Genomic DNA, 23,927 nt, shown 5'->3' with positions numbered 1-23,927 from the left:
CAGTCTCTTTCCCTGACCAAGAGACAAAGCAAAGCTCTAAAATCATGACTACATGAAAGCAAATGTCTAAAACGTATGTCTTGTTGATCTGTGTTGGATTACTGAGATACTATACTTAATTACTTGAGCAGTGGCCTGCAAGTGAGCAAATAAAACACTTGGAAACAAAGACTTGGGGTTTTTTGGCAAAACTTGTTTCACATTTGACTTACTAGTAATCCCATAGGCAAAATAATTCATTCACATACTCAGTCATATATTTTTCAACCATTTACCTTGGTACAACATTTCATGTTAAGAAATTATATTTGTAAATGTTCTCCAAAAATTAGGAGCTTGCCTACAATCCTCAGGCTATGCAAAGTGAGGCTGAAATTACAGGTAAGTCCTAAAATCTTAACAACCGGACAAAACAAGAGTATTTTCCTTTCATAACTCATTTCAGTGCAGACTAGGTGACCCCTCTCCATCTTGTAGTTATGCCATCTGGATTATGTGACCTCCAAAGTCACAATGGAAGAGAAAACTAGAATTATAAGAATACGTCCAGGATGGAGGTGGCTTACACCCTTCCTGTTTCACCTTCTTAACCAGAATTCAGTCACACTGTTCTGACCTAACTGCAGGGGAGGCTAGATCTTTCTTTTTGCAGGAAGGGGAAACAGTGCAATAAAAATATAGCATAGCATCTGTCATAATTGTCAACTGAGTTTGGGAAATCTTATATGCTTTATTCCCCCTTACGGACTCATAATGCAAATTAAATATTAAAGACCCTGGGAATTCCTATAGTAAGGAAACTGGTCTAACATTTAACTCAGTGTTTCCAGAACTTATTTAACATTGTTTAACTCAGCTCTCATCGACAAGGAACATTGATAAACATTTTGGGAAAAAAAACCCACTATGTTTGCTTAAACATAGTTTTGGTAAACTAACTTGAAGATAACTTGCTCTTCTTTTTCTATGCTTCCATGACCAATAACTCTTCTTTCAAATTATTCTGTGTGTGTGTGTGTGTGTGTGTGTGTGTGTGTGTGTGTGTGTGTGTTCAGTTCACTTTCCTTCAAGGTCAGCTTATCTAGGAGTCAATATTTGCATTAAAATCACTTCTTAATCTCATAATTTAATTGTCAGTGGACAATCTAATTTCCCTAGGTTCAGAATTCTCCTGATAGCTGTTTAACTGGATCCCCAAATACTGATCTCAAAGTTCTCTGGAATGAGTTTCCCCAGGTAATAAGAAATCTTAGAACCAGATTGAAGTCCAACTTCTATAAAATGAGTATAATTTCATGTTATGCATTTCATTTAATTACCTAATTTCTGGGTTGATCTGCTTTTTGTTGTTACCCCAATCTTCCTTTGCTCTCATTATTCTTACTTTAAAATTTTGTTTTTATATCTCTTATTGTAGTATATATATGTAATGCATCTAAATCATTTTTGGAGTAAGGAAGTAGGTATATGAATGATAAGATAGAAGATAGATAGATAGGTAGATAGATAGAGAGATAGGCAAAATTAAAAAATACAGCTTTGGTTGTCATGATGGCATAGTCTGTAGCTTTGTGTTTCCATATTGTGACTAGTTGCTGAGGAACCACTTAGAGCTAATGAGAAGTACAGGGGCTTCCCTTGAATTTCATTAGCCTAAAACTTGGATTTTCTAGAGTCATGAAGATTTCTTCCCAATATTGTGACAGCAGGATGTTAAATCTCATTATAATATGTGAAACATCTTAAAATATATATGAAAAAAATGATTTTTTGTGTATGACAAAACAATAAATTCTTACATCTTTTATCATATTTCTATTCCTTTATAAATAGATATTAAAGAGTTGTTATATTAGAAATCTGAAGGTAATATAAAAATTTAAGATAAACTAAATATTGCACAAAACTAAAAACTAAACTTGGGTTAAATATAGAGAGAGATATGTATAGTTATTGACAGGCAGTTACAGAAACAAAGTCAGTAATATTCACGTAGTTTCTTTTGAAGAATTCCCAAATACAAATCATTTCTGTCCTCACTGGCCAGTTATTTCTAGTACTTCTCACATTCCTAGAACAGGTATGATGTAGGCCCCTTCTTGACATTCTGGAAGGCTAGCCAAATGCCAGTTTAAAGTAAGATAAAGTTGTTATTCATTCATTATTATTAATTCATGTATTGAGTTACTGTGCCAGGTTCTAGGAATGTAAAGATAAATAAGTAATAGAATTTCACAATTTAGTATGCTGTTAGTCTCAAAGGAGCGAATAGATTTGCTGTCATGGCAGAGTGTACAAGTTTCCTATCCAATGTCCATTTTTCTGTCTTCTACAATAATAGAACCATTATTCAGGTGCCAAAAGACATCATTTTTCCATCCACGTGACTAAATTCCGAGCAAAGAAAGAAGTTAGGTAGAACTTCCAGGAAGACTCCTTAAAAGGTAAAATAGAAAACTAGGGCATTTACTAACAATAGCCTTTACCTTTTGCTTCAGCTGGTTGGTTTGCGGATAAAATGGCTGGAGGTCTGCCTGCATGTTAGGCCATGAGAAGCTTTAATATGCTCGATGGCAGATAGGAAAGATAGAAGATGCTAGATTTCCAATGATTATGGATCAATCATACAACAGTGGCCTGCCTTTACTGTGGATTTATTTTATGTAAAAAAAAAAAAAAAGCCCTTATAAATGTACTAAAATGTTTAGGATTTTCTGTTAATGCAGCAAATCCAATCCTAAATGATTTACTTACCAATGAAACTAAATGATCGAACTGATGAAAAAAATCAAGAATTAGGGCTTCCCTGGTGGCACAGTGGTTGAGAGGGCCGATGCAGGGGACACGGGTTCGTGCCCCGGTCCGGGAGGATACCACATGCCACAGAGCGGCTGGGCCCGTGAGCCATGGCCGCTGAGCCTGTGCATCCGGAGCCTGTGCTCCGCAACGGGAGAGGCCACAGCAGTGAGAGGCCCGCATACCACACACACAAAAAAAAATTAGGCTTTGCATGTGTAAGGTTAAAGTAAGTAGGTGAATTAGGTCATATATATATAGGAAGAAGGCATATCATTATATTAGAATTAAGAAATTAAGAATGCTCTCTGAACACCTATTAATTCATTCAACATGAATTAGTAGTTCAGAGTCAGACTCTATGAAGGAAAAGAGATTTGATGGTGGAATGATGTTAGAACCAGTTTATAAATGACCTTCAATATCTAAACTAAGAAGACTGGATTTTACTGATTATACAGTCATTAAGAATTATTTACAAAGTAGGAGAAAAATAATATTTAGAGCTGAATGGACCTTAAAATCCACTCCTCTAATGATTTCCATAATTTGCTATTTGGGGAATCCCCATGAGAACTACTTGGTGAGTAGGGGGCTGGGGCAAAGCATTTGGGGCTGCTGACTGGGTAAGTCTACACAGCACCACAATTCCTCATTCAGAGCAACTCTACTTTTATCTAAGTCCACATAGCACTTCTTTGAACAAAATGTTCTAACGCTAACAAGATGTGAAATCTACCATTTACCCCAATCCCTTCATTGTATTTGCTGGAAAATTTTGACTCAGGAGCCTTTTGCCCATGATCTCACTGCAGGTTAGGACTTGACCATGAGTCTATAGGACATTAGCCAATTTCCCCCATTATGTTATGGTGCACATAAGAGCTGTAACTCAGAAAGATGCTCTAAAATGTACTTTGTAGGAGATAAATGTCAGTAGCTGGGAGATCAGTTGTAAAACTGAATGAAATTGCTACCCCAGAGATGGGATTGGCCTGAAGCCAGAGTAGTTTCAGTAGAACTACACAGGTAAAGAGATGTATCAACTGCCCCCAAATGCATTCTAGCCTTTTTCATAAACAGTGTAACCAAATTCCTGCTTTTAAGTCCCTGTGTTTTAAATACTCATAATGGCCTCTCTTCTTCTGGGCTGCATCCTGACCTATACACTTTTTCACCTTGTCTTATGGACTACCATCTCATTTACTACTAATAAACTCACTACTGTCTTCACATCTCACTAGGTGAGATAACCAATATAAAGACTCATCTTTAGATGGCTCTTACCTCGGAAATTCTTCTGGTGCTAAATATTGTATTAATCAGGGGCAGACAGGAAGACAGACATCACTACAAATATTACAAAGTGATTTATTATTAGGGACATGCAAGGGCTGGTAAAGTAAAGGTGAGGAAGCTTACTTTTGACTTTCAGCAGATCCAAAAGTATAAGACTTGCCACTGCTAATAAACTTAGCTCTCTACAACACTGAAGGCAGTGATTCTCAGGAGGATACGGCCCAGATACTGCTGAAAGCTGCTCTTGATTATCAGAGCTGCCTACAGCCCCAAAGTGGGTAATTCTCAGGAGACTGCCTACAAGCTCCTGGGAAAACTCCCCTTCTGCCATCTGCAGATATCCTTCATCTAAGAAGAGTAAGGAGGGCTTCTCTGGTGGTGCAGTGGTTGAGAGTCTGCCTGCTGATGCAGGGGACACGGGTTCTCGTGCCCTGGTCCGGGAAGATCCCACATGCCGCGGAGTGGCTGGGCCCCTGAGCCATGGCTGCTGAGCCTGCGTGTCCAGAGCCTGTGCTCCGCAACGGGAGAGGCTGCAACAGTGAGAGGCCGGCGTAGCGCAAAAAAAAAAAAAAAAAAAAAAAAAAGAGTAAGGAAGTTCCTGATTAAGAACACCCAAAATGCAGCAGAGGACACATTGAAGAAGCTGAAGCTGAATTGATAGTACACCTAGTCCTTGTTTTGCACAGTGATGAGGTATCATAAAAATTACTGTGAAAGCTGAACCATACAAAAGGATCTCAATAATCAAAAAGAAAATTACAATTGTTTTACAACCTTTAAAATGTTTATCAAAGCATTAAAATCCCTGTTACTGTAGATTATAAATGGAAAGGAAAATTTAAACAATAGCAAGACTAATATTTATTTAGCACACAGTAATTTAAGACATTTGAAATGCAAACAATGTGTTTGGTTTCTATGTATAAAACATGTCAACAGTAGCTTGATTAGTGCTTGCCTTTTTGTCATATAACTTCCTATACAGAGGAAACACCTTTTATATGCCTTGGTGAATTGTACTCCTTTCTAAGCTTAGATAGGCTTCCAACATTCTGTAGTTTGGATTTTCAGTTCCATGAAATACCTTTGAGAATTCCTTTAATGTAATTTTGCCAGCATCACTTCTAGGAAAGCTGTATCCTTGCTGTGGCAACTGCTTTCCTCATTTGTGTCAATAAGCCCATCTTCAGTGAACTAGTGACTATCTAGCCCCATATCTAGAGTTTCTTCCATGTTGGAGTTGTCATTCCCACAGCCAGCGTTTTTTTATTCTTTTCTTTCTTTTTTTTTTATACAGCAGGTTCTCATTATCTATTTTATACATATTAGTGTATATATGTCAAACCCCATCTCCCAGTTCATCCCACCACCCCCACCCCCATGCCCCACTTTCCCCCCTTCATGTCCATATGTTTGTTCTCTATATCTGTGTCTCTATTTCTGCCTTGCAAACCGGTTCATCTATATCATTTTTCTAGATTCCACAAATATGCATTAATACATGGTATTTGTTTTTCTCTTTCTGACTTACTTCACTCAGTATGACAGTCTCTAGGTCCATCCACATCTCTACAAATGACCCAATTTTGTGCCTTTTTATGGCTAATATTCCATTGTATATATATACCACATCTTCTATATCCATTCATCTATTGATGGACATTTAGGTTGCTTCCATGACCTGGTTATGGTAAATACTGCTGCAGTGAACACTGGGGTTCATGTGTCTTTTTGAAATATGGTTTTCTCTGGGTATATGCCCAGTAGTGGGATTGCTGGGTCATACGGTAATTCTATTTTTCATTGTTTAAGGAACCTCCATACTGTTCTCCATAGTGGCTGTATCAATTTGCATTCCCACCAACAATGCAGGAGGGTTCACCTTTCTCCACACCCTCTCCACCATTTGTTGTTTGTAGATTTTCTGATGATGCCCATTCTAACTGGTGTGAGGTGATACCTCACTGGAGCTTTGCTTTGCATTTCTCTAATAATTAGTGATGTTGAGCAGCTTTTCCTGTGCCTCTTGGCCATCTGTATGTCTTCTTTAGAGAAATGCCTATTTAGGTCTTCTGCCCATTTTTTGATTGGGTTGTTTCTTTCTTTGATATTGAGATGAATGAGCTGTTTATATATTTTGGAGATTAATCCTTTGTTGATTCGTTTGCAAATATTTTCTCCCATTCTGACAGTTGTCTTTTTCTTGTTTTTTTTTTTTTTTTTTTTTTTTTTTTTTTCCCTTGCGTTATGCGGGCCTCTCACTGTTGTGGCCTCTCCCATTTGCGGCCTCGGGGCCCAGGCCCCACGGCCGCAGCCGCTCCGCGGCATGTGGGATCTTCCCAGACCCGGGCACGACCCCGCCTCCCCTGCATCGGCAGGCGGACTCTCAACCACTGCGCCACCAGGGAAGCCCCTTTTTCTTGTTTATAGTTTCGTTTGTGGTGCAAAAGCTTTTAATATTAGGTCCCACTTCTTTATATTTTTTTCTATTTCCATTACTCTAGGAGGTGCGTCAAAAAAGATCTTGCTGTCATTTATATCAAAGAGTGTCCTTCCTATGTTTCCCTCTAAGAGTTTTATAGTGTCCAGTCTTACATTTAGGTCTCTAATCCATTTTGAGTTTATTTTTGTGTATGGTATTAGGGAGTGTTCTAATTCCATTCTTTTACACGTAGCTGTCCAGTTTTTCCCAGCACAACTTATTGAAGACACTGTCTTTTCTCCATTATATATCTTTGCCTCCTTTGTCACAGATTAGTAGACCATAGGTGCGTGTGTTTATCTCTGGGCTTTCTATCCTGTTCCATTGATCTATATTTCTGTTTTTGTGCCAGTACCATATTGTCTTGATTACTGTAGCTTTGCAGTATAGTATGAAGGCAAGGAGCCTGATTCCTCCAGCTCCATTTTTTCCCCTCAACACTGCTTTGGCTATTCAGAGTCTTTTGTGTCACCATACAAATTTTAAGATTTTTTGTTCTATTTCTGAAAAAACTGCCATTGGTAAATTGATAGGGATTGCATTGAAGCTGTAGATTGCCTTGAGTAGTATAGTCATTTTCACAATGTTGATTTTTCCAATTCAAGAACATCCATCTTTTTGTGTCATCTTTGATTTCTTTCACCAGTGTCTTATACTTTTCTGAGTACAGGTCTTTTACCTCCTTAGATAGGTTTACTCCTATGTATTTTATTCTTTATGTTGCAATGGTGAATGGGATTGTCTCCTGAATTTCTCTTTCTGATCTTTTGCTATTAGTGTATAGGAATGCAAGAGATTTCTGTGCATTAGATTTATATCCTGCAACTTTACCAAATTCATTGATTAGCTCTAGTAGTTTTCTGGTGGCATTTTTAGGATTTTCTATGTATAGTATCATGTCATCTGCAAAGAATGACAGTTTTATTTCTTCTTTTCTGTTTTGTATTCCTTTTATTTCTTTGTCTTCTCTGATTGCCATGGCTATGACTTCCTAAACTATATTGAAAAATAGTGGTGAGAGTGGACATCCTTGTCTTGTTCCTGATCTTAGAGGAAATGTTTTCAGTTTTTCACCATTGAGAATGATGTTTGTTGTGAGTTTTTCATTTATAGCCTTTATTATGTTGAGGTAGGTTCCCTCTATGCCCACTTTCTGGAGAGTTTTTATCATAAATCAGTGTTGAATTTTGTCAAAAGCTTTTTCTGCATCTACTGAGATGATCATATGCTTTTTGTTCTTCAGTTTTTTTTTTTTTTTAACATCGTTATTGGGGTATAATTGCTTTACAATGGTGTGTTAGTTTCTGCTTTATAACAGAGTGAGTCAGTTATACATATATATATGTTCCCATATCTCTTCCCTCTTTGTCTCCCTCCCTCCCACCCTCCCTATCCCACCCCTCCAGACAGCCACAAAGAACCGAGACGGTTATATGACACTTAAGAGCATCAGTAAGAGCACTTTGAACAACCAAAAGGAGTTGTCCAATTAAAATATTATCACTAAAATATATATATATTGAACAGAATAGGTTATTGTTGTTTTAATGCCTGCTGACCTGAATAGGAGAGAGCCTTTATTATTTTTCCTGCTTTGGCCTATAAAGCTATTAACTGGGGTTTTCCTCTTAGCAGTTAACAATAGCAAAGTGAAGACGGCATCTAAGCTGTGTTCAGCCCTGACTCTTTCTGGTCTTGTGGAAGTAAAAGAGGTATGTTTGTAGACGACCTTCTTTGCTGGGAATTTAAGCCTTGGGTGACTAAACCCAGTATCTCTTTTGTCAGACGATACAGAGAGAATCTGGGAGAAATAACAACCCTGAAGGTGAGGTGATCAGTGTCACTCAACTAGGAAACAAGTTGAGAAGGGCTCTGCATGGGAGAAACCAGATGCCTCGAAGGACGAAACCTCTGAAATCAATCTCCTCTGAAGAGACTCAGCTTGGGCCCATGTGGGTTGGGACATATTTTGGTCTCAGTACTAGTGGTGACCACTGAGGCATCTCTTAGTGGACACGAATCTTAGGCCTAAGTGAAGGGCAGTTGCCTGTATTTTCCTCAGCTTTTGGGTGGGAGGCTAGAATAGGTTGGAGGGGGAAATCCTTTTCTGACAATTCATTAGAAATATTAACATTAAATAGAGGTATTTATGGTTCTCCATTCTTCTCCAATGCTGAAATTTTCTTGTGTGAGAAGTGTTATACCACAATAGCTGTTATACCATTGATCTGTACATGACCTAGGGCCTCAGTTTCTTCACACCTACCCTTTCTTATTTTTCTCTTTAGTTAAAGTTCTTCCATCTTTTATTCCAAAATATGGGATGTTCATAAAAATTCAGTTAAGACTGAAGAATATAAAGTGACATCTCAGGCCTTGCTTACACTTTCCTCCCCAGCGGGAGCCACCAATACATTTTTTGGTGTGGCTGTTCGGACTTCTTTTTATGTATTTACAAGTGTGTTTTGTGTGTGTGTATACACATTTTTTAATGTAAATAAGGTCGTATGTATACAGTGTTCAGTCACTAGCTCTTTCCCCCACCTTTAGCTGTCTTTGACATTATCCATCTTAGTGTATTGACCCACTTTCTTACTAATTATGGAACGGCGTTCAGTGCTCTAGATGGACTGTGGTTTATGTAGCGGTTCCATAATTGTCGGACATAGAGGTAGCACCCCCAGCTTCTTCCCGACCTTTCCTGTCTGCTGCTTCTTCCCAAGGAACATAGAAAGCATTTCCCTCCCCCCGTGGTTCTCTTTCTCTACTGCGTATTTCATTTCTAGCATCTTTACTGTGGGCATGCTCCCCCGCCACAGGCTTCGATTCCATTCAACAGCCTCTTCAGCATGTCCGATTCATCTTGATAATCATAATCATTACAATCTCCACAATGCCTCGCACAGTGCCTTGTACCTAATAGACAGATATTTGATAAAACTCTCCAAGGGGCAGGCTCAACATAAACACGTAGACAGAAGTTACACTCCAGGGTCCTGATCAGTGAGAAACCGAACGTGTGGCACGAGGCAACGTCTGCGATCTCCTGCTGTCATGCGCTTACTGCAGACGTGAGCGTTTGACACCTGTGAGGGGGACATAGTACACCACCATACGGTAGAAAAAGCGTGGCCTAATCCTCTGATATCTTGAATTTCAGCTGCAGCGCAAGTTCTTGAGCCCCGAGGAGATTCAGTCTGTCCGAGAACACCTGGGTTACCACAGTGACAGCCTGCTCTCTGTGCAGATCACAGGAAAAAAGCCCAATTTTGAAGTGGGTTCTTCTAGTCAACTTAAGCTTTCTACTACCAAGAAGTCTTCCGGTGAGACTGGCCTAGGGATATTGTTCTGTCTGAGTGGGCCTGAAAAGCCGTATTAAAAACTGAGCCAGAGATCTGAATGAGGTGGTGATATCTTTAGAGGATCATTCCCTTCCTTAATTTCCCTCATTTCCAAGTGGAAGAATGCTTAATGTACTGTTGTTCTGGGCATATTCGGATCCAATACTGAAATGATGCGTAGATATTACCTAGTTCAGCCCCTTCTTCTGCACCAGAGGACACTGAGGTCTCCAGATACTAGAGGTCAGACTCCCATAGTTTCATTAGTTAATGAAGTCTTTCCAGACCCCAGAATTATGACATTTACCCTCAGAAGACCTCACAGTGACGGTCATGGCGGATAAGAGTGTGCTATTCCTCTTCCCATGTGTCCTTTTCTCTGTGCCACTGAATTCAGCTTTTCTTTGAGGATCTTAAGACACTTATAAAAATATCTCCTCTCAGAAGATTGCACTCCACCCTTTTTCACCATTCTCACCCTTCCTATCACTATTTTTTAATGCCTGAGTTGAGAAAAATTGTCCTAGCTGTGAGGTATGCAAAAATTTACAGGTATTCACACTGCTCTGTTTTGACTGTCCAGCCTAAATCTTCAAGAAATCCTTTAGCATCCTAACCTTTGGAGTCACAGTTCCAGAATGGGTAGGAGCAGCTTAGATGGCCTGCCCTGTGGGAGATCTGAGCATCCAGTGTGACAGTGATCTCTGGGGGGTGCACTTACCCGCCAAGGCCCATTCGTGGACTGGCCCACACTGAACCCTCAGCTCTTTCGGGCCCAGAGAGAGAATCAGGAGGTGTGATTTGCTACTGATTTGTTGTTACGCCACCGCCATCAGCTCTTGAGCCCATTTTCTTGTCTGTAACAGGTCTACATGAGACCGGAGCTTTGCTATTTATAATGCTTTTTGGTACAGTTTCTTGTTTCATATTCAAATCTCCTGCAGTGGGCATAGGGAATCCTATTAGCCCCATGTTCTAGGGATGGGAACTAAGAGAAGGAGGAGAAAGCAATATGGAGTGGAAGTTAAAAGCGTTAGGTAGACTCTGTCTGTACTTGTGTATTTGTGGCTGGGTGTAACTGGCCTAAGTATCTAAACCTCTTTCCTCATTTATAAAATTAGGATGACAAGAACTTTCCTCATAAGGTGGTGAGCAGGACTAAATTAGATCATGTATGTAAAATGTTTAATGTAGTATCTGGCACAAAGCTTAACAAATGATGGCTTTTATTGCCATAAAGTGATGGGTCCCTCTCATGCCTTTATAAGTGATAGAGCTGGGCCTTGAACCCAGGTCCAGTGTGTTCCCTGCACAGCCTCAGTAGAAAGCACTTACATGTGCTTGGAGTTTGTTTCCAGCTGCTTTTCTGGAGCTTGTTTTCTTTCATTGGTTGGATTCAGGGAAGCCTGCTATGGACCCTGCAGCTGCCAAGCTCTGGACCCTCTCAGCCAATGATATGGAGGATGAGAGCGTGGTGAGTCAGCACTGTGGTCACCTGATTGCTTTCTTTCAGGCCCCACTTTGGGTGGGAATGTTGTTGTTTGGAGTGGCCTCTCTGGGTTTGTAGGTGTGAAAGCATTTAAAGCCCAGCCTTGTGGCTGTGCCTGCCATTGGCATTTTTTGACTCAGAAGGAAACTCCTCATTAGTGGCATTTTATGGTTGTTAGTATTTGCCTTATGTATTGAGGTGCTCCTATGTTGGGGGCATAAGTATTTACAATTGTTATATCTTCTTCTTGGATCGATCCCTTAATCATTATGTAGTGTCCTTCTTTGTCTCTTCTGATAGTCCTTATTTTAAAGTCTATTTTGTCTGATATGAGAATTGCTACTCCAGCTTTCTTTTGGTTTCCATTTGCATGGAATATCTTTTTCCATCCCCTTACTTTCAGTCTGTATGTGTCTCTAGGTCTGAAGTGGGTCTCTTGTAGACAGCATATATATGGGTCTTGTTTTTGTATCCATTCAGCCAATCTGTGTCTTTTGGTGGGAGCATTTAGTCCATTTACATTTAAGGTAATTATCGATATGTATGTTCCTATTCCCATTTTCTAAATTGTTTTGGGTTCGTTATTATAGGACTTTTCCTTCTCTTGTGTTTTTGTCTAGAGCAGTTCCTTTAGCATTTGTTGTAAAGCTGGTTTGGTGGTGCTGAACTCTCTCAGCTTTTGCTTGTCTGTAAAGGTTTTAATTTCTCCATCAAATCTGAATGAGATCCTTGCTGGGTAGAGTAATCTTGGTTGCAGGTTTTTCTCCTTCATCACTTTCAGTATGTCCTGCCACTCCCTTCTGGCTTGTAGAGTTTCTGCTGAGAGATCAGCTGTTAACCTTATGGGGATTCCCTTGTGTGTTATTTGTTGTTTTTCCCTTGCTGCTTTTAATATGCTTTCTTTGTATTTAGTTTTTGACAGTTTGATTAATATGTGTCTTGGCGTATTTCTCCTTGAATTTATCCTGTATGGGACTCTCTGTGCTTCCTGGACTTGATTAACGATTTCCTTTCCCATATTAGGGAAGTTTTCAACTATAATCTCTTCAAATATTTTCTCAGTCCCTTTCTTTTTCTCTTCTTCTTCTGGAACCCCTATAATTCGAATGTTGGTGCGTTTAATGTTGTCCCAGAGGTCTCTGAGACTGTCCTCAGTTCTTTTCATTCTTTTTTCTTTATTCTGCTCTGCAGTAGTTATTTCCACTATTTTATCTTCCAGGTCACTTATCCGTTCTTCTGCCTCATTTATTCTGCTATTGATCCCATCTAGAGTATTTTTCATTTCATTTATTGTGTTGTTCATCATTGTCTGTTTCATCTTTATTTCTTCTAGGTCCTTGTTAACTGCTTCTTGCATTTTGTCCATTCTATTTCCAAGATTTTGGATCATCTTTACTATCATTATTCTGAACTCTTTTTCAGGTAGACTGCCTATTTCCTCTTCATTTGTTAGGTCTGGTGGGTTTTTATCCTGCTCCTTCATCTGCTGTGTGTTTTTCTGTCTTCTCATTTTGCTTATCTTACTGTGATTGGGTTCACCTTTTTGCAGGCTGCAAGTTCGTAGCTCCCGTTGTTTTTGATGTCTGTCTCCAGTGGCTAAGGTTGGTTCAGTGGGTTGTGTAGGCTTCCTGGTGGAGGGGACTAGTGCCTGTGTTGTGCTGTATGAGGCTAGATCTTGTCTCTCTAGTGGGCAGGTCCACGTCTGGTGGTGTGTTTTGGGGTGTCTGTGGACTTATTATGATTTTAGGCAGCCTCTCTGCTAGTGGGTGGGGTTGTGTTCCTGTTTTGCTATATGGTTGGCATAGGTTGTCCAGCACTGTAGCTTGCTGGTCGTTGAGCGAAGCTGGGTGCTGGGGTTGAGATGGAGATCTCTGGGAGATTTTCGCCGTTTGATATTATGTGGGGCTGGGAGGTCTCTTCTTGACGAGTGTTCTGAAGTTGGCTCTCCCACCTCAGAGGCAGAGTCCTGACTCCTGGCTGGAGCAGCAAGAGCCTTTCATCCACTCGGCCAGATACGTGGGGAGATTCTTGCCTTTTGGGAGGTCTGAGGTCTTCTGCCAGCATTCAGTAGGTGTTTTTCTGACACCTTTTGTCAGGGGTCCCAGGATCTCTTAACTGCAGCAGCTCTGGGGCAGAGTAGTGTCCAGCCAGTAAAGTAGCATCCCATTCTTTTCGCCAGCCTCCAGAGTCGAATCAAGTCCATCGACTCATAGCCCCAGATGGAACCGAAGTTCCCCAAATTAGAACCGAAGTTCCCCAGATGGAGCCGAAGTTCCCCAGATGGAAGTTTGTCGGTTCCTTGCCTCAACTGCCACGCGCCGCGGTAGCCGGTGCCGCTTCAGGGAACTCTGGAGGGAAGATCCTCCGGACAAATGGTCCTGGCAGCTGCTAGGGCCTAGCCCCAATATTCCCTGACCGGGGCAGGCTAGCCACGATCAGCAAGGCTCCTGGGTGGCTAAGCCAAATTTGTTACTGAGTCCAAGCTTGCTCTGCTCGCCATACAACAGGCCAATGAATCAGAGACGAGGTGTTGAGGCGAGGAATACGACTTTATTCAGAAGGCCGGCAGACCGAAAAGATGGCAGACTAGTGTCTCTGAAAAACCATCTTATCTGGGTCTGGATGCCAGTTTCTTTTATAGAATCAGAGAGAGAGAGGCAGTGAGGAAGTTAAATAAAAGGGCCATCAGTCTTGCGAAGCATCTCCTCGAATGACCATGTTCTTCAGTTTTTAAAACGGTGTACCACATTGATTGATTTGCATATATTGAAGAATCCTTGCATCCCTGGGATAAATCCCACATCGTCATGGTGTATGATCCTTTTAATATGTTGTTGGATTCTGTTTGCTAGTATTTTGTTGAGGATTTTTTGCATCTATATTCATCAGTGATATTGGTCTGTAATTTTCTTTTAGGGGGATATCTTTGTCTGGTTTTGGTATCAGGTGATGGTGGCCTCATAGAATGAGTTTGAGAGTGTTCCTTCCTCTGCAATTTTTTGGCAGAGTTTGAGAAGGGTGGGTGTTAGTGCTTCTCTAAATGTTTGATAGAATTCACCCGTGAAGCCATCTGGTCCTGGAGTTTTGTTTTGTTGGAGGATTTTTAATCACAGTTTCAATTTCAATACTTGTGATTGGTCTGTTCATATTTTCTATTTCTTCCTGGTTCAGTCTTGGAAGGTTATATCTTTCTAAGAATTTGTCCATTTCTTCCAGGTTGTCCAATTTTTCCATAGAGTTGCTTGTAGTAGTCTCTTAGGAAGCTTTGTGTTTCTGAGGTGTCTATTGAAACTTCTCCTTTTTCATTTCTAATTTTATTGATTTGAGCCTTCTCCCTGTTTTTCTTGATTAGTCTGGCTAAATGTTTATCAATTTTGTTTATCTTCTCAAAGAACCAGCTTTTAGTTTTATTGATCTTTGCTATTGTTTCTATTTCATTTATTTCTGCTCTGATCTTTATGATTTCTTTCCTTCTGCTAACTTTGGGTTTTGTTTGTTCTTCTTTCTCTAGTTCCTTTAAGTGTAACGTTAGATTGTTTATTGAAATTTTTCTTGTTTCTTGAGGTAGGATTGTATTCCTGTAAACTTCCCTCTTAGAGCTGCTTTTGCTGCATCCCGTAGGTTTTGGATTGTCATGTTTTCATTGTCATTTTTCTCTAGGTATTTTTTATTTCCTCTCTGATTTCTTCAGTGATCTCTTAGTTATTTAGTAACGTATTGTTTAGCCTCCATGTGTTTGTGTTTTTTACATTTCTTTCCCTGTAATTGATTTCTTATCTCATAGCATTGTGGTCAGGAAACATGCTTGATATGATTTCAATTTTCTTAAATTTACCGAGGCTTCATTTGTGACCCAAGATGTGATTTTTCCTGTAGAATGTTCCCTGTGCACTTGAGAAGAAGTGTAATCTGCTGTTTTTGGATGGAATGTCCTATAAATTATCAATGAAATCTATCTGGTCTATTGTGTCATTTAAAGCTTGTGTTTTCTTATTAATTTTCTGTCTGGATAATCTGTCCATTGGTGTGAGGTGTTAAAGTCTCCCACTATTCTTGTGTTACTGTTGATTTCCTCCTTTATAGCTGTTAGCATTTGCCTTATGTATTGAGGTGCTCCTATGTTGGTTGCATATATATTTATAATTGTTATATCTTATTCTTGAATTGATCCCTTGATTATTATGTGGTGTCCTTCCTTGTCTCTTGTAACATTCTTTATTTTAAAGTCTATTTTATCTGATATAAGTATTGCTTTTCCAGCTTTCTTTTGATTTCAATTTGCATGGAATATCTTTTTCCATCCCCTCACTTTTAGTCTTATGTGTCCCTAGGTCTGACCTGAAATGGTCTCTTGTAGACAGCATAATATATGCAGGGGTTTTTTGTATCCATTCAGCGAGCCTGTGACTTTTGGTTGGAGCACTTAATCCATTCACATTTAAGGTAATTATCGATATGTATGTTCCTATTACCATTTTCTTAATTGTTTTTGTAGGTCCTTTTCTTCTCTTGTGGTTCCCACTTAGAGAAGTTCCTTTAGCATTTGTTGTAAAGATGGTTTGGTGGTGCTGAATTATCTTAGCTTTTGCTTGTCTGTAAAGCTCTTGATTTCTCCATTGAATCTGAATGAGATCCTTGCTGGGTTCAGTAACCTTGGTTGTAGGTTCTTCCCTTTCATCACTTTAAGTATATCATGCCACTCCCTTCTGACTTGTAGAGTTTCTGCTGAGAAGTCAGCTGTTAACCTTATGGGAGTTCCCTTGTATGTTATTTGTTGTTTTCCCATGTTGCTTTTAATAATTTTTCTTTGTCTTTAATTCCTGTCAATTTGATTACTATGTGTCTCGGCATGTTTCTCCTTGGGTTTATCCTGCCTGGGACTCTGTGCTTCCTGGACTTGGGTGGCTATTTCCTTTCCCATGTGAGGGAAGTTTTCAACTATAATCTCTTCTAATATTTTGTGGGGTCCTTTCTCTCTCTCCTCTCCTTCTGTGGCCCCTATAATGCAAATGTTGGTGTGTTTAATGTTGTCCCAGAGGTCTCAGGCTGTCTTCATTACTTTTCATTCTTTTTTCTTTATTCTGTTCTGTGGCAGCAAATTCCACCATTCTGTCTTCCAGGTCACTTATCCATTCTTCTGCCTCAGTTATTCTGCTATTGATTCCTTCTAGTGTATTTTTCATTTCAGTTATTGTATTGTTCATCTCTGTTTGTTCGTTCTTTAATTCTTCTAGGTCTTTGTTAAACATTTCTTGCATTTTCATGATAGGTACCTCCATTCTTTTTCCAAGGCCCTGGATCATCTTCACTGTCAGTATTCTGAATTCTTTTTCTGGATGGTTGCCTATCTCTACTTCATTTAAGTGTTTTTATGGAGTTTTATCTTGTTCCTTCATCAGGTACATAGTCCTCTGCCTTTTCATTTTGTCTATCTTTCTGTGAATGTGGTTTTTGTTCCACAGGCTGCAGGATTGTAGTTCTTCTTGCTTCTGCTGTCTGTCCTCTAGTCATTGTTTTTTTTTTCCTATGACATCATTTACATTTGATTCCCATTTCCCTTTCTGAAAAAATGTTATTGCATATCATTTCTTTGCTGCACTTTCATCTTTGTTGGCTAATTTCCTTTCCCAGTTATCCATTTTTGTAAAAATTGCACATGGGTTTATCACGGGATACTAGGAGTCAACAATATGTACTAATAACTACATATAATCTGTGCATACACTGAATAACATACAGTGACTGCTTATTAACATACTCTGAAAGAAGTTATTTTATTGGCCAATGAGCATGAATCACAGCCGTTATTTACGTAACAATTTATAGATTGAAGAACTATGAAAGAATTCACTTTTTGCAATTACTTGGTTAAAACGTTATGGTAAATGTAATTTGAATTGTGTTGTTTTGAAATGATATTATTTAACTAAAACATGGTGACTAAAATTCTTGTATGTTGGAACGTTGGAAAGGAAGGACTGTTTGGCTGGAGTCCTGTGTTGGTGTGGGGTGTGAGAGTTGAAAAGAAAATGAAAACCGCTGATAACTTTAAAAATTTAAAGAGGAAAAATGATAACATGAGTAAGTGACATAGAAATAAACAATAGAGAAATTGAGAAAAGATGAGGTTATTGACTTTGAACCCCTTATGTTTTAGGTACTGAGGTTAATCCATGTGGAAATGTCTAGCAGCTGTTAAAATTTCAGTCTCTACCTCAGGAAATTTAGGAACCAGAGATATAAATTTGAACACCATCCATAAAGTGATGGTAAATGAAGTTAGGAGTTAAAATTTCTGAACTCAGACCTTTCTAAGAACTCACATGCATTTGGTGAGTGTAATAACAAACCAAGAGAAGGGTAGGTAGTAGTATCTCGAGAGACATAAGGGAATCTAGAAAATGCAAAGTTATGTGACAAAAGGAAGTGGGATTTTTAGAATAAAAGTAACAGCAGCAATGACAAAAGGTAGGTAATGGTAAGAAATGTTGCTGAGGAGTAAGACAAGTCCTAAGTGAAAAGCCATGATTTGATCTCGCATTTAGATTGTCAATGGTGATTCTTTAAGGGAAAACAACAGAATGCTGGGAGGTTGGAGGAGAAGGAGACTGGGAAGATTTGGTGAGTGGGCAGTAGACAGCTAATGACTAGCCAATGTGGGTTTGTTAGAAAAACAAAGAAAAGCTTGATAATACACCTGGAGGTAAAAAGCATAATCCCCTTTCTTAGTGAAACTGAGGGCAATCATCAGATAGATCCTTAAAGTGTAACTTGCTTAATAAATAATATCCTACAACCTGCCCTTACTGACTAAGCTTGCTCTTTTTGGGGGGTAAGCGGGGGTGGAAGTGCAGAGTCTTAACCACTGGACCACCAGGGAAGTCCCTAAGCTTGCTTTAATTGTTCTTGCAAGATGCATATCCTCTAAGCTTCACAGAGCTTAGACAATATATCACAGGACTCCTTTAACTGCCCCCTACAGATAACACCTCTGATATATGGGTCGCTATAGTAACAGTTGCTTAAATAGTTTTTCAGGAACCTGGAGCTAGTCTTGCCCAGTTCAAACCAATGGAGACCACCAACCATTCAACTGGGCTTGCACAAGGGCCCAATGAATGACCTTTTGACTTCAGAGCGTCAAAACTCCACCCTTAGATCATACCGATGCCACCATTTTCTGAACATTCATCCCATGAAGAAGCATGTAACTCAGATATGCCTGCTCAGAATACTGACTACTTCATCTTTTCCTTGCCTCCAGTCATCTTTCTCCATGCCTCAGACCACCCTGCTTCTCTGTCCCATAAATATCCCAAGCCTCTTGTCTTCGGGGAGGCAGATTTGAGACTTGTCCTCTGGTCTCCTTACTTGGCTGACTCAGGAACAAACTCTTTCTCTGCTGCAAACCTCTGCATCTCAGTGTTTGGCCTCCTGTGTGTCTGACAAATGTGCCTGGTTTGGTAACATTAGGAAAGGAGAGTGTATATTTAGTGCCAGAGAAGGAGCCAGTGAGTAGAGAGATAAAAATTGAAGATGTAAGTTCAGAAGTGGAAAGGACTGGAGTCGAGAGAACAGGTTGAGTGTGATTTGGGCAATTCTTCCGGAGACAGGAAAGAGGAAGGAGATATCAAATAAGATTTTTAGGTGAAAAGGAAAGGAACTGGTGGACACTTTACTAGCATCTCTTTTCACCTTGAAGAGTAAGACTGCAGCATCAAGTTGAAAACTTGCAAAAGCTGAGAACGGTTTTTAATACTCATTACAGGAGCTGATTAAACATATCTAGAAGAATTGCCTAGTAGATGTTTAACTTCTTCTGGTAGGTTAGAGCACGTGAATTTGACCCATTGATAAGATGAATTTTTTATTATTATTTTTTCTGTTACAATTCTTATCAACCTGAAAGCTGGATGGGAGAAAAGGAATGATAGTATTTCTAGAAGGACAGTGATATAGCAGAAAGTTAAGCAAGAAAGTGATCTCTGAGTGTTAGAAAAGGCACTGTTAAAAAGGATGTCTGAATGAGGAGAGTAAAACCAGGTTGAAAAAATTGTCAATATATAGGGATTGGAGGACAGGATGATTGAAAAGTCCAAGCTTATTAAGGAGTGGCAAGCAATTCTTAAAAAATTGTCTTTACAGGTGTTCAGTGAATGTTCACCAATGTCAAATACTTTATCTTCAAGTTCAAATACGTAATTACATTCAAACTCTAGGGTGCCTCTTCAAGCCCTGCATGTTTATCTCCTTTTCAGAGAATTATGTCAGACTGTTAGATCTTTGGTTTTTTTCTCAGGAAGCTTTTTTTCTATGGGATTTATTTCTGACATTACTCAGTGTAACTCATTTTTGTTTCTTTTATATCAAATAGATTTTCCCACAGCTTTAAGAAAAAAACGTACTGTGTGAAAGGGAGATTTTGCCCCCCCCTTTCTTTTAAAGAAATAAAACCTAATAACTTTGTGTCTTTGGGGGAATGAGCTGGAAGAAACAAGTTACAAGTATCTTTCCTTCTATATAATTATTTCCATTGGGGTATGGTGTTTGATAAACTATGAACTGGGAATGAGTGTAATCTGTTCATGTTGTGAGTTTGGTGTGGGTATACATACATCAGTTCTATCAAGTGCTTTGGAACCACCTAGAAAAAGAAAATCCTTGCTCAAGAGGGGAAACCTAATGTGGATTAAGTTTTGAGCTAATGTGCATAAAGAGAAGTTAATTCTTTTACAAATAGTATCACCTCCTAAACTGGAGATTGGTCGAAGAGCTTTCCTTAACTTATGTCAGAATTAAATGTTAAAATCAAGAACTAGAATCTTGATATGTTCAAGAAAGGTGTAAATATAGTCACAATCAACCTGAAAACTCTGTACACTTGCTAAAGTTGTTATAACAGTAATTTTTTGGATTTAACAACTCTATTCACCAATATGACTTTTGGCCTAGGAAATGAAGAAATCTGTCCATAGCAGTCTGAGGAGGCAGTGGAAGAAGAAATGATACGTATGCTGATGTAGCCAGCCAAGAGAGCTTGGCATAAGCAAGCTATGGCTAACAAGTGAATCTATATATGAATATGTACATGCAACATATTTGTTTAAGTGCAGGCTCTAAACTACTGAGTTCATCACAGTGAAGCACAGCACTTCATACTTAGTCAAAGGTTTGGTTCAAAAGTGCTTCTGACATCACAATTGCTAGTTATGTGCTGACTCAAACCGCAAGGAACTGGTCCTCACTGTAAGATGCTTTTGAAATTCAAAAAGGTTTCTTTAAACAGCAAAGCTTCAATTTCCTGATTTTAATGGCTTTACTGTGGTGTATAGGATAATGTTCTTGTTCGTAGGAAACATACACTCGTTTATTTAGGGGTGATGGGGCATCAAATCAAATCTTCAGGGGGAAAATGTTTATATTGTACTTGCAACTTTTCTGTGTGTTATTATTTTAAAATTTAAAAATATAAAAAATAAATGCATTAATGCAGTCTTAAGTAAAAACAAAAAAAACAAAACAAATAAACAAAACAAAAAACCCTGCAAAGCTGATGAGCTGGTGAAGGGGTCTCGGGAGGACAATACTTTGTCCGTACTGAGGGGGTTGATAGTGTTTAAATTTCTGTGTACACCCCCAGATTGATTTCCCATCCACCTGATTTCCAAACTTCAGTTTGCTCCTGCTAGCCAGTCCATGCTTCTGTCATCCTGCCTTCAGACTTCTGATTTCCATCCCTCCTTTTGTACCCAAAGTCTGCTGGTTCAAAATCCACTTTGAATTTCCCTAAAGGAGACAATGTAAGAAAAGCATCTAGCATGCAGGTGTGTATTGGTTTTTTAATGCAACAGCTGAAATGAACTTTATTTCTTGACCCTCTGATTTCCTGTTCCTCTGAACTCATAGCTTTTAACATTTCCCAGTGACTTATCTTTTTCAGGGGTTGTATTTCATTGCTATGAGCATTTTGTATATGTGTGTTTTGTCTCCCTAACCATATTATTATACAATCTTGAAGCTCAATTCCTTATATGCTATGGCTCTTTTGTTTAATTCACAGTGTATCGTATACTGACACAGAGAGTATGCTCAATTAATTTTTATGTGAACAAATAGTTTTTGCCAAAGAAGAGAGAATTTTCTCCTAAACGTATCATTTATCCCCTTGATATTTTGCCTACAAAAGGCTCATGCAATGTAGTTCACCAACTCTGATGTACTGAAATGATCTAATTTTAATTATGCAGTGTTTCACACTGGGAGGTCTGATACAATTTAGCTATTTTATTTTGCAGGTGAGGAAACAAGAATGTTTACTCATGACTTTAACTTCTGAAGACAATAGAGGGAACAGTAGCAACAACCAGGACAAAAGCCATGTAACACTTACACAGGGTTGTCATCTACCCCAAAATATGTTGTTGTCTGACTTTCCCTCCCCTGACAGCAGAAATTTAGTTTATCTGAATTTTCTACAATACAAGTTTGAGGCATAGGAATAATTTCATTACTTTTAAACCTAAGTCACTTTCACACTTAATTCTTTATAAAAATGTTTTCTGGGTTACGAAAAGAATTAGAATTTCTTATGTTTGGCCTGTCTTACAGTAAAGAGGTAGAAAATAGAATTAACTGAAACAAAATGGTGTGTTATGTGCCACTTTAAATTATTCATTTTTTTTTTTTTTTCATTGAGCTTGAGTTTTTCCTCATGATTGACCTTCAGATGCTTCTAAATATCTTTCTGCCACAGAACTGAGTAGACTAGCATCTGGCCTTCCTAGGTTATGAAGTACAAATTGAATTGGCTCTCTTGGGGCTTAAGCCTAAGGTCACTGAGTGTTGTTTAATGGAGATTTATGAATTGAATAGTCACAGCTTACTCTTTGAAAGTTAACATCCACCTATAATCAGTCCATTTATGCTCTGGCCTTGATAATTTTAGTGATGACTTTATTACAAGCTGATTGTAGCAGTACTTTTGGCAAATTCTGATGCAAAATAGAACTGAGCAATGTAAAAAATAGCATACTAAATTGTCAACATTTGGTGACATTCTTTTAAAAATGCCAAGGCAATCATTCAAGAAACATACTGTGTTCTAATAGTGTACTGACAGCACAATGCCATCTGTGTGTGATTTATCATAGATTCCCAATGTGTTTCTGAGCACTATGGCGGTGGGCAAGAAATATACAATATGACACTTTCCCTCAAATAGCTTCGAATCTATTTGGAAAAACAAAACAAGAGAATGGCTAAATGTTTAAAATTGAGAGAAGGGAGAAGTTGTGGTAAGATGGAATATTTAAAATGATAATTTTTCTTTTTGGAAAATGGATTATAATTTGCCCACAATACAGGGCAGAATTCAGACCCACTGATGGAGAAAGCACAGTCAATTGAAGCAGATGAAATAGCATTAGTGAAGACAAAAATGTGAGCATGAATATCATGTGTCAGAGGACACAGGAGGGCAACAGCCAGAAGAGAATAGACCATTCTTAGTGGGGCGTGGTGGGGAACAAGGCTGAAGATGTAGATTAACAAAGGACTTCATACAACTGAATAGTGCACCTAATGGAAAATCAATACAGTGTATGTTCTTGAGCAGTGGAATTAGATTCTGACATCATTCTTCTGCAAAGATTAATCCGCTTGATGCATTAAGATGATTGAAACAGGAGAGAGGTGAGAGTTAGAGAAAAGAGAGATTTCCAACTCAGAACTACTGCTGAGAAAAAGGGAATGGAGAAGAATTTATAAATATAAAAGACATTTTAAGGAAGAAACAATTGAGCACTGTGACTTAGCTGAAGAAAATGGAAGTGAAAATACAGTCAGCAATATGCCAACCTTACAAATGACCAAATATCTATGAATAATAAAAACGTTCAGTGTTTCCTTAGCTCTGCCACCTTGACTGTTCAATAAGTTTATTCATTAAAAGGTAATGTATCAATGTCCAGCCAGTATGTAGGAGGCTAGCAAATAACAGGAAAGTGGCCTCACCTGATGCTGCTCTCAGCCAAGGGAATGAGTACCATTATGTTTTACAGACTGCCCTTCATGACTGTTAAACAGGGATCACGTCTTTTTCATTTATGACATAAAGCACTGCAGTTTCCCAGTGTTCTTTTACCCTTGTGCAAAACCCCTTCTTTCTTTGAGTTTCCTGCCACACTCTATCCCTCTATCCCACAGCTGTCATTCTCCAATCATCTATTACTCTCGAAAAATGTGGAAGCATTGATACCTTAGACATTGCTTCCCTTACACTGAGATCTGACATGAGGGTCTGCTGCTTCTCTGAAATTTTGAACTCCAGCATACCTCTTTTTTTTGTGTGTGTGTGGTGCGCGGGCCTCTCACTGTTGTGGCCTCTCCCTCTGCGGAGCACAGGCTCCGGACGCGCAGGCCCAGCGGCCACGGCTCACGGGCCCAGCTGCTCCGCGGCATGTGCGACCTTCCCGGACCGGGGCACGAACCCGTGTCCCCTGCATCGGCAGGGGGGGGGGCG

General features: G+C 39.1%; 1 protein-coding gene across 1 annotated transcript in view; it reads left to right on the top strand.

Annotated features, from left to right (window-relative positions):
* The window catches only part of GBE1 (1,4-alpha-glucan branching enzyme 1), a 327,728-nt gene that overhangs the window by 302,592 nt on the left and 1,209 nt on the right, over positions 1–23,927 (top strand). The gene's annotated exons all lie outside the window — the stretch shown is intronic.

This window comes from Lipotes vexillifer, unplaced genomic scaffold (assembly GCF_000442215.2).
Source record: "Lipotes vexillifer unplaced genomic scaffold, Lipotes_vexillifer_v1.1 scaffold65, whole genome shotgun sequence".
In the NCBI taxonomy this organism is placed as follows: domain Eukaryota; kingdom Metazoa; phylum Chordata; class Mammalia; order Artiodactyla; family Lipotidae; genus Lipotes; species Lipotes vexillifer.
This window is presented reverse-complemented; position numbering and strand designations above follow the sequence as displayed.